Raw genomic sequence first — 12,453 nt, 5'->3', positions numbered from 1 at the left:
CAGTCACTTCCGGTTCATGTGTATATATTTTGGGAGTGTGCGGTGCAGACGTCACATCAGGTGTGCAGCGCGGAGCAGCAGAAAGGTGAGAGGGGTCCGGACTGGAGATGAGCAACTAGCAGACGGCACACATAGTGTGCAACATGGGAACGCTATAGTAGAAGGTGAGCGGGGACCGGAGAGGGCTGAGGGGTGGAGGACCAGCAGAGCTGGGGGAACCAAAGCAAGAGAAACGAGCAGATGTCACCTGTAGTGTGCAGCGTGGGAGCAATGTAGCGGGAGGTGAGCAGGAACTAGAGAGGGAGAGAGGAGGATCAGCAAACGAGAGGATCAGCAGAGCTGGGGGACTGGAGCAGGAGAAACTAGCAATGTCACACGTGGTTTGCAGCATGGGAGCTATATAGCAAGAGGTGAGCGGGGACCAGAGAGAGAAGAGGATCAGCAAACAAGAGGATCAGCAGAGCTGGAGGACCTGAGCAGGAGAAACTAGTGATGTCACATGTGGTGCGCAGCATGGGAGCTATAGAACGGGAGGTGAGCAAGGACCAGAGTGAAAGGGGATTAGCAAATGAGAGGATCAGCAGAGCTGGGGGACCGGAGCAGGAGAAACGAGCAATGCCACACGTAGTGTGCAACGTGGGAGCTATATAGCGAGAAGTGAGCAGGGACCAGAAAGAGAGGGGGATTAGCAAACAAGAGGATCAGCAGAGCTTGGGGACTGGAGCAGGAGAAACTAGCAATGTCACACATGCTTTGCAGCATGGGAGCTATATAGTAAGAGGTGAGCAGGGACCAGAGAGAGAGGGGTTTAGCAAACCAAAGGTTCAGCAGAGCTGGGAGACCTGAACAGGAGAAACTATGAATGTCACATGTGGTGCGCAGCATGGGAGCTATAGAGCGGGAGGTGAGCAGGGACCAGAGAGAGAGAGGGGATTAGCAAATGAGAGGATCAGCAGAGCTGGGGGACTGGAGCAGGAGAAACGAGCAATGTCACACGTGGTGCGCAGCATTGGAGCTATATAGTGGGAGGTGAGCAGGGACCAGAGAGAGAAGGGGTTAGCAAACCAGAATATCAGCAGAGCTGGAGGACCTGAGCAGGAGAAACTAGCGATGTCACATGTGGTGTGCAGCATGGGAGCTATATAGCGGGAGGTGAGCAGGGACCAGAGAGAGAGAGGGTTAGCAAACCAGAAGATCAGCAGAGCTGGAGGACCTAAGCAGGAGAAACTAGCAATGTCACATGTGGTGCGCAGCATGGGAGCTATATAGCGGGAGGTGAGCAGGGACCAGAGAGAGAGGAGATTAGCAAATGAGAGGATCAGCAGAGCTGGGGGACAGGAGCAGGAGAAACGAGCAATGTCTCACATGGTGTGCAGCGTGGGAGCTATATAGCAAGAGGTGAGCAGGGACCAGAGAGAGAGGGGGGTTAGCAAACCAGAGGATCAGCAGAGCTGGGGGTTACCACTGAGCAGGGGATCAGTAGAGCTGGAGGTTACTTAGTGGAGAATTAACAGAGCTGGGGATTGCAACTGAGTGGGGAATTAGCAGAGCTGGGGGTTACTACTAAACGGGGGGTCACAAAGCTGGGGATACTACTGAGTGGGGCCTCAGCAGACCTGGGAGCACTACTGAGCAGGGGATCTGCTGAACGAGGGTACTGATAAGCTGGGGATCTGCTGAGCTGGGGTCCTTTAAAACAAATATAAAATCAACACCCACACAGGGCATTTGCCAAGCTTTATTAAAGCTTCAAAAAAGCATCACTGGCGCATCAAAAACACATCAATAAAAGCATGTTGAAGTGGTAGGAGCTTTACCGTGAGTTGAAGTCTAAGCGTAAATGAACCCGAGCCACCTGGATCACTTTTATCAGTAAGTCCTTAGCCGGCTCCTAAAGCCGGTACCAAGCCCTCTGCTGTTCTTGATCTGACCACCTGTAAACGTACCTTTGTAGACGATGCGATTTGTAAGTGTAAAGGTCATCAGAAGATGAATTCCCCCCCCCCCATCCACCCGAAGCTGGAAACTGTGGGTGGATCCACCTTTTCATATCCAAGAAAGTTATTTTCTTTCCTCTTTTTCTTACTTTATCCTCTCCTGTATCCTCGCCTTCCTCTTCACCAAACACCAGCCGAGAGGAGGAGCAGGTACGGAGACCTCTGCGCACTAATTTAGGACTTTGACACCTCGGCATTAAATTGTTGAAGTTAAACATCTGGCACGGGGGTGCAAGTCCTGGGCGCTGGGCTTAAACATGATTTAGCAGTTTGCCTCCAACGTTTGTTCTGAATTCTTACAAAGCCGCTCGAATCCGAGCTGAGAACTTTCCCAAGCTCGCTCGTTGGGCGCAGAGGTCCGGCGCGCAGACATCAAGGACTCGGTCCATCTGCCTTGGGATGCTAAAAACGTAACAATGACCATCGAGGAATTCCTCCATATCTCTGCCGCGGCTTATGGTTTTACACAATGTTTTTTGAGGTTTTTTTTAACTATACAAAAATGTGGTCTTTGGGCTTCTTCTAGAGTGGGGGGTCTCCAAACGTTTTGGTACGAGGACTACATCGAATAATTTTACAGATATTTGCTGTCCGAAAAAAAAAAGTCAGTTTTATGAATTTTAATGAATGAATATGTTTTACTCTGCGTAATCAGTATGACATGATTCAGAACAACCGAGAAAAAACTTCAGTAAAACAAAGCAAAGTAATCCAAATAACTGTAAAGTAGAACTACAGTATAAGCAAAACATTTTTTTAATGAGAATAGAGTAAGGGAGGGTTAAAACCTCTGTGTCCCATTGAGGAGATTTCCTTTCACTTCCTGTCCCATAGCCAAACAGGAAGTTAGAAGAAAAGCCAGAAAATTTGAGGAATTCCTTGGGGCCCCCCCAGGTCACCGAAACTAGTGTCCCCATTGCAGTGACGGCCGGTGGTAATTTTTTTTTTGGGGGGGGGCAAACAGTAACAACCCCCCATCCCCCCCGGTCAGTCAGTCTGTTGGGTGGGTCTGGTACACTTACCCCAGAACGAACTGCAATCCTATGATCCACAGAAGTACAGCCAAAACGAGCTTTCCCCATACTTCTCCCTTATTAGAGGTTTTTAGACCCAGGGAGAGGATGGCTAAGGATTGGGCAATCACATGACCTCTGTGATTGGCAGTGCTGGTGCAAGGATTTTGGTCTACATATACGAAGGTGCATTTTGGTGCCAACGCCAACTGGTATGTTCACTGCAAAATCAATTTTGCCTAAATTGCTCCGCTCAGTCCCAGTGATGACTTCACTTTGAAGGTCCCACGTTGCAGGAGAGGTTGTCCAGGTTACACAGTACAGCAGCTAATCTAAACCAGGGTTCCATGGAATCCTAGGGGTCCTCCAAAGTTTTGCCTCCCATTGTTCCAGGACCTACAGCACTATGTAAAGCCAGGAGCATGACACTAAATATGTTATTGTATGTAAGGTTTGCAATCCTCCTACAGTCTCCTAACGTAAGGGTAATTTTTTCCCATTGACCCCTGTTGAATCTGATTTAGTAAGGGTTCCCAGAGAACTGAAACCTAATTTAGGGGTTCCTCTGGGGTAAAAAAGGTTGAGAAATGCCACTGTAGAATGAAGGTGACCAACTGTCCACATGGAAAGGGTTACCGAGAGCCATCCACATTCCCTCTGAAACAATTTTCTGTCTGTTTTCTCTGTTGAATTGGTTTTAGTAAGGGTTCCCTGAGATCTGAAACGTATTTTAGGGGTTCCCCCGAGTAAAAAGGTTGAGAAAGGCCTTCATCGTTCCATGGCCAACAACACTTGGTAAAGCCAGGAGCACGACACTAATTATGTTTTTAGCTGTATGTAAGGGTTAAATTCTTACTACTGTCTCCCAATGTAAGGGTCATTTCTCCCATTGACCCCTGTTGAATCTATTTTAGTAAGGGATCCCCGAGAACTGAAACATATTTTATGGGTTCCTCTGAGGTAAAAAAGTTGAGAAATGCCACTGTAGAGTGAAGGTGACCAATTGTCCACATGGAAAGGGTTAACAAGAGCCTTCCACATTTCTTCTGAAACAATCCTCCATCAGTTTTTCCTGTTGAATTGGTTTTAGTAAGGGTTCCCTGAGACCTGAAACGTATTTTGGGGGCTTCTCTGGAGTAGAAAGGTTTGAGAAAGGCCTTCATCGTTCCATGGCCAACAACACTTGGTAAAGCCAGGAGCACAACACTAATTATGTTTTTAGCAGTAAGAGTGACATTCTTCCTACTATCTCCCAATGTAAGAGTCATTCTTCCCATTGACCCCTGTTGAATCTGTTCTAGTAAGGGTTCCCCAAGACCTGAAACTTATTATAGAGGTTCCTCTGGGGTAAAAATAGATAAATGTTTTCACCATACCAGAAAAACTAGTGAGTTTGCCACATCCCTGTATGTATAGAAAAGTTGGATACCCCCAATTATTATAGAGGTTCCTCTGGGGTAAAAATGTTGAGAAAGGCCACTGTAGAGCCAAGGTGACCAACTGTCTACATGGAAAGTGTTAACCAGAGCCTCCCATGTTTTGTCTGAAACAATTCTCCCTCCTAATCCCAAACTTTGTTCATACTCATCTCCATGTCTCCCAGCCTCCAGCTCTAATTGGCCGCTGTTTATATTTGGAAGGGGATACCAGGCAATGAGCATAATTCTCTCCAGTGCTTTGTCAAGTTGCTTCCAAACGACCTGGGACATAACAGGGAAATCAGCGGCTGATTAGACCCAAGTCCGCTGCAATCACACCTTTCAAGAGTAATTATCCCGGCCCGGGGCTGCCATGACATGAAGCATCCAGCCCCTTCGCCCCACGCAGGCGTGACTCCATGCTTTCTGTCACAGGGCGAGGACAGTGATTCGAAGGGACAAACTAACTCGGGAGGGCTTTCTTGTTTAAGCTTCAGACGATGGGAGACTTAGGAGGTCTGATTGCTTGGAGAACAAGGTTTATGTGTGAGCGCTGATAGAGATCTGGTCTGCCAGGCCATGTGAAGCTTAAAGAAGGATGCTACAAGTCTTAAAGAGAACCTGTCACCAGGCCATGTATTTCAACAACAATCTCCCCATAAGCTATATGTGTATTTAATGTGTTTTATTCATGTTATTTACCTGCAAATCCTCCCTTGTGTAGACATCCAAAAGCCATCGGTGGTCAGTGTAGTGCCCCTTTACATTGGTGGCCAGTGTAGTGCCCCCTTGCATTGGTGGTCAGCGTAGTGCCCCCTTACATTGGTGGGCAGTGTAGTGCCCCCTTACATTAGTGGTCAGCGTAGTGCCTGCTTACACTGGTGGTCAGTGTAGTTCCCCTCCTTACTTTGGTGGTCAGTGTAGTGCCCCCTTATTTTTGTGGCCAGTGCAAGGCCCCCTTACATTGGTGGTCAGTGTAGTACCTCCTTACATTGGCGACCAGTGTAGTGCCCCCTTACATTGGTGGTCAGTGTAGTGCCTCTTTACATTGGTGGTCATTGTATTGCCCCTTTACATTGGTGGCCAGTGTAGTGCCCCCTTACATTAGTGGCCAGTATAGTGCCCCCTTTACATTGGTGGCCAGGGTAGTGCCCCCCTTACTTTTGTGGTCAGTGTAGTGTACCCCTTACATTGATGATCAGCACGGTGCCCCCATACACTGGTGGTCAGTGTAGAGCCCTCTTACATTAGTTGCCAGTGTAATGTCCTTTTTACATTGGTGGTCAGTGTAGTGCCCCATTACATTGGTGGTTAGTGTAATGCCCTCCTTACATTGGTCATCCATGTAGTGCCCCATTACATTGGTGGATATTGTAATTCCCCCTTACATTGGTGGCCAGTGTAGTGCCCTATTACATTGGTGGTTACTGTAATGCCCTCCTTACATTGGTGATCGGTGTCGTGCCCCCTTACATTGGTGGTCAGTGTAGTCTGCCCTTACATTGATTGTGAGTATAGTGACTTCTTACGTTGGTGGTCAGTGTAATGCCCTCCTTACAGTGTAGTGCCCTATTACATTGGTAGTTAGTGTAATGCCCTTCTTACATTGGTGATCAGTGTAGTGCCCTATTACATTGATTGTTAGTGTAATGCCCCCTTACATTGGTGGTCAGTGTAATGCCCCCTTACATTGGTGGTCAGTGTAGTAACCTATTACATTGATAGTTAGTGTAATGCCCCCGTACATTGGTGGTCAGTGGAGAAGTGTCCCATTACATTGGTGGCCAGTATATTGACCCCTTACATTGGTGGGGAAGTTCAGGGAACCTCTATCAATCCCTGCAGGAATGCCAAGGTTCCACAGAACCCTGGTTGAGAAAGGCTGCTCTATAATATTCCCCCATTGCTCCTCCCCCGGCAGCAACATTAAAAAGGTTATCTAGGGAGGTGAGGGGTGGAGGAGCTGGGCCAGCACAGACAAAAATGACATACTCCAAGAAGACGAGTGGGCTATGATATGAAAGGGAGAAGGGCTGTGTTAGAGAATTGGCTCTTCCTGGAGTAGACAGATCTTCTAGTAGGCTCAGACACATTGTGCTCAATAAGAAATCATTGATAAGAAAGAAAACGCAGCAAGAAAGCATTGACAATACAATCATCTCTGCTTTTATCTGCAATTCTATAAGCTGGTGACAGGGTCTCTTTAACTGTGTGTTTCTTCTTCTTCCTTTACAGAATCATTGATAGAATAAATTCTCTGCACACCCATCAACACACCTCGGGGTCCCCCCGGGGCCACAGACAGCGGTTTCATGACACTGTGTATCATTCATGCAGCTCCTCATCCTTCAGGGAAATTATTGTCTCCAAATCTTCTGAGGTGACAAAGAAAGATGATTTATTGTATCAATGTTTCCGGAATAAAAACACTCCCTTGTCACACTGCAGATCATTCCCTCTTCACCCACCAATATGTTCCCTTCCATACGTACTGCACAGAAAGATGAAGAAGATGGAAACCTTAACGGGGCGACGTTTGTTTGGCTATAGCACCGAGAATCATAAAAATTAAATAAAATAAAATACCGCTTAACCTTTCTTTTTTTAATCAAATGTTACATCTTCGTGCTGCTGATTTACTGCAGCCTCTTCTCAGCCACTTCCCATCTACATGCACTCCAGGATGGGTCTCTTGACGATGATAACAGTAGACTACGCCTGAATTATGTGCAACCAAAGAAACACCCACTTCTAGTTTCCGTCAGAAGCCAATGTGATGGGATGACAACGCAGACTGAATGAGAGACGGGGGCAGAACGTTGTCACCCTATAACAGGAAGTGACTGAGCAACGACCTTCATGAAAACATCTGAATGGTTTCAATGGGCAGCGTTTCTACTTTTCCATCAAAAAGACATTTATTGACTGGATTGATTTGAACAAAGTTGAACGCAACATATTTGGTCGTCGCATTTCTCTACACTCCGGCACGTATACTCCCGACCCCCACACTTTGTGCTTTCATTACCCCTGTCCCCTGCATTCTGTGCGATACACACTCCTGACCTCTGAATCTTATGAAATACATACACCTGACCTCTACACTACAAGCATTACACACAGCCTGACCCTTACACTCTGTGTATTGCACACTCCTGACTCCTGCACTAAGTGAACTGCACACTAGCCCCTGAATTATATGAATTGCATATGCCTGACCCCCCCGAATGAGATGGATTACACACTCCTGAGCCCTGCACTCTGAGTATTACACACTCCTGACCCCTGCACTCTGAGTATTACACGCTCCTGACCCCTGCACTCTGAGTATTACACACTCCTGACCCCTGCACTCTGAGTATTACACGCTCCTGACCCCTGCACTCTGAGTATTACACGCTCCTGACCCCTGCACTCTGAGTATTACACACTCCTGACCCCTGCACTCTGAGTATTACACGCTCCTGACCCCTGCACTCTGAGTATTACACACTCCTGACCCCTGCACTCTGAGTATTACACGCTCCTGACCCCTGCACTCTGAGTATTACACGCTCCTGACCCCTGCACTCTGAGTATTACACACTCCTGACCCCTGCACTCTGAGTATTGCATACTCCTGATCCATGCCCTGTCCTTTACATATTTATTACAAATACACTACCCATTCCTGACCCCTAAAATACATGTGTTACACATTCCTGACCCCTGTACTCTCATGCTCTATGCCTTACAAACCCCTGACATTTGCGCTCTGTGTTACACACTCCTGACCCCTGCAGTCTGTGTGTTATGCACTCTTGACTCACAGTAGAGTAGGCTCCGGTTTTATTCAATCATACGCCTTTAAGATCATTACTCCTGACCCCCACATGTCAAGCATTTCATACTCCTTACCCCTGCATTTTGTGCTTGTGCTTGATCCCTGCACTACATGCTTTACACACTCCTGACCCATACACTCTGTGTATCACATACTCCTGACCCCTACACTCTGTACAATACACACTCCTGACCCCTACACACTGTGTATTACATACCCCTGACCCTTGCACTCTGTGTGTTACATATTCATCACATATACTGTACGCAACCCATTTACAACCTTTGCAATACAGGTGTCACACATACCTGACCTCTTCACCCTGCACCCTCATGCTCTATGTCTTACAAACTCCTGCCCCCTGCACTCTGTGTATTACATACTCCTAACCCCTACACTCTGTACATTACACACTCCTGACCCATACACTCTGTGCATCACACACTCCTGACCCCCAGACTCTGTGTATTACATACTCCTGACCCCTACACTCTGTACATTACACACTCCTGACCCTTACACACTGTGTATTACAAACCCCTGACCCTTGCACTCTGTGCGTTACATATTCATCACATATACGCAACCCATTTACAACTCTTGCAATACAGGTGTCACACATACTTGACCTCTTCACCCTGCACCCTCATGCTCTATGTCTTACAAACTCCTGCCCCCTGCACTCTGTGTTGTACACTCCTGACCCCTGCAGTCTGTGCATTATGTACGCAGCAGAGTAGGCTCAGGTTTTATTTAATCATACCCCTTTAAGACCATTACCCTTGACTCCCACACATCATGCATTTAATACTCCTGACCCCTGCATTCTGTGCGGTACACACTCCTGACACCTGCACTCTATGAATTACACACGCCTGACCTCTGCATTACATATCCCTCCTAAACTCTGTGCATTACACACTCCTGACCAATGTACACTGTGTATTACATACTCCTGACCCTTGCACTCTGTGCGTTACATATTCATTACATGTACGCTACTCATTTCTGACCCCAGCAATACATTTGCTATACATCCCTGACCCCTACACCCTCGTGCTCTATACCTTACAATCTCTTGACCCTTGCATTTGCGTTACACACTCCTGACCCTTGGGCTCTGTGTTACACACTCCTGACCCCTGCAGCCTGGCACGGTGCACCCTTGACCCACAGCACAGTAGGCTCAGGTTTTATTTGATCATACAATTTAGCCCCACCCACAGTGTACGATGTGGTGTGTTGCATGTGCTGCATCATTTCTCTGCTAATACTGTTTGAGGCATTTTGTCTTAATACCTTCAATGTATGCCTCTTATTACAAAAGTCTGCGACCAATAGTTTCTGGGCTAGTCAAAGATGGCAGCATGATTTTGTGGGTGTGGTTACACATGAGGGTGGGGGTTTGTGGGTGTGGTTAAAAATGGGCATGGTCAATAGTCTGTCCCTGAATTTTATTTTAAAAATCTAGTAACCTTAGCCAAGCACTCCTGTTCTGTAGCCTCGAGTCATAGCTGTGTGAGATTATCTAAGGCACTGCTGCCTCTAAATGCTGGTCTCAGGAGATTTGGAGTGAGATTTGGATGATGTCACTACTGTGCTGCTCACTGTTCTCCTTGCTGGAGAGGAAGCCCTGGCTGAGGACCTGCAGTGCAAGGATCTCCCAGCTTCTGGTTCATCCATTCTGTGGATCTGTGATGACCACTGTTCTTCTTGGTGAAGAGGAAGCCATACCTGAGGACCTGCAATGCAAGCATCTCCCTGCTTCTGCTTCATTCAATTTGTGGATCTGTGCTGCTCACTGTTCTCCTTGCTAGAAAGGAAGCCATACTCAAGGACCTGCAATGCAAGGATATCCTTGCTTCTGGTTCATCCATTCTCTCAATTTGTGATGATCACTGTTCTCCTTGCTGGAAGGGAAGCTGTACCTGAGGACCTGCAATGCAAGAATCTCCCTGCTTATTCCATTCTGTGGATGTGTGATGATCACCCTTCTCCTTGCTGGAGGGGAAGCTGTACCTGAGGATCTGCAGTGCAAGGATCTCCCTGCTTCTGGTTGTTCCATTCTGTAATCTTTGATGATCACCATTCTCTTTGCTGGAGGGGAAGCTGTACCTAAGGACCTGCAATGCAAGGATCTCCCTGCTTCTGCTTGATCCATTCTATGGATCTGTGATTATCACTGTTCTCCTTGCTGGAGAGGAAGCCGAAGCTGAGGACCTGCAATGCAAGATTATCCCTGCTTCTGGTTCATCCATTCTGTCGATCTGTGATGATCACTGTTCTCTTTGCTGGAGGGGAAGCTGCACCTGAGGACCTGCAATGCAAGGATTGCCCTGCTTCTGCTTTATCCATTCTGTGGATCTGTGATGATTACCCTCCTCCTTGCTGAAAGGAAGCTGTACCTGAGAACCTGCAGTGCAAGGATCTCCCTGCTTCTGCTTGATCCATTCTATGGATCTGTGATTATCACTGTTCTCCTTGCTGGAGAGGAAGCCGAAGCTGAGGACCTGCAATGCAAGATTATCCCTGCTTCTGCCTTATTCATTCTGTGGACCTGTATTGATCACTGTTCTCCCTGCTGGAGGGAAGCTGTACCTGAGGACCTGCAGTGCATGGATCTCCCTGCTTCTGCTTCATCCATTCTGTGGATCTGTGATGATCACTGTTCTCCTTGCTGGAGAGAAAGCCGTACCTGAGGACCTGCAGTGCAAGGATCTCCTTGCTTCTGCTTCATCCATTCTATGGATCTGTGCTTCCTCCACCTTTGCCAGGGGATGTACCCCTTCCATTTAAACCTAAAAAGGAAAGTTTTCCCCTTCTGCCTTGTGTTCCAAGAACGTTCTGGATGTCAGAAAGGATTGCAAGCTGTTGGCCAATTATTAGCCAGTTGTGAGCAGAGTGTGCGTATTCTGCAAAGCCCAGGTCCAGCAAAGCTGGATGAAGTGCTAAAGAGAAAGTCCAAGTTCACAATGTTGCATTGTGGGAACACACTCTGCATCAGTGTATTTGCATTGCCATTCATTTTGAATGGAACCCAACACACTAAGGTGCAGCATGTCGTAAGGCGTGGCAAAAATGGGTTTTACGTGACCTATTTTTTTAGACCGCAGTGATGACATTTTTTTAACCCACCTGACTTACAATTATAACCTTCCCACCATTTACAAGTGTTGATACTGCAATAAATAGCATTTCAATACAGTGTGTCAGTCCCTCGGGTGTGGTCCCCCATGGACTGTATATCTGCATCGTTTAGTAGTGCTCAGTGTTTGGGTCCCTTGCCTTTCCTTTCTATCAGGAATAAAATACTCAATTATTATCAATATATTTACATATATAGACTGATCAGTTGATGGCCATAACTTTATGACCACCCACCTATTATTGGGTAGGTCCCACCAAAACAGCTTTGACCCGTCCAGGCATGGACTCCACTAGACCTCTGAAGGTATGCTGTGGTACCTGGCACCAAGCCATCAGTAGCAGATCTTTTAAGTCCTGTAAGTTGTGAGATGGGCCTCCATAGATCGGACTAATTTTTCCAGCATATCACACAGATTCTTTATTGGATGGAGATCTGGAGAATTTGGAGGCCAAGTCAACACCTGAAATGCATTGCTGTGCTCCTCAAACCATTCTTGAACCATTTTTGCAGTGTGGCCGGGCACAATATTCTGCTGAAAGAGGCCACTGTCATCAGGGAATACCATTTTCATGAAGAGATGTATTTAACATGAGATGTACTTTCCCCTCCTAGTACACATTTTCTGTTCCCCCCCACTCCCCACTCCAAGTCCCCCCTACCAGCATGAATCCCCCCCCTTAGCACAAATTATCCTCCCCCATTCCCCCTCCCAATAAAAATCCCCCTAAATCAAACAGTCAGTCCGGCACTTACCTAGGTGGCGGGCGGCTGGCGGCAGGCGGCAGGCAGCGGCTCCTGTGTCCTCTCCTTCATCAGGCGGCTTCCGCCTCGCGTCTCCTCCCCTCCTCCTAGGCTTCCAATAGGATCGCCTTTCATCTCAGCCAATCAGGTGATGGGTCTCAAAACCCGCTTCCTGATTGGCCGGGAGGAGAATCAGTGTCACAGTAGCGAATATTTATTCGCTATTGTAACACACCTGGATGGGTTCAGTTCGCAATGCTCTGTGCCCCGAGACCACCGTATTTTGAAGCTTATTAGAGTCTCAGGTGCTTCA

Source organism: Aquarana catesbeiana, linkage group LG12 (genome assembly GCF_042186555.1).
Source record: "Aquarana catesbeiana isolate 2022-GZ linkage group LG12, ASM4218655v1, whole genome shotgun sequence".
NCBI classification, from domain to species: Eukaryota; Metazoa; Chordata; class Amphibia; order Anura; family Ranidae; genus Aquarana; species Aquarana catesbeiana.
Note: the sequence above shows the minus strand (reverse complement) of the source record.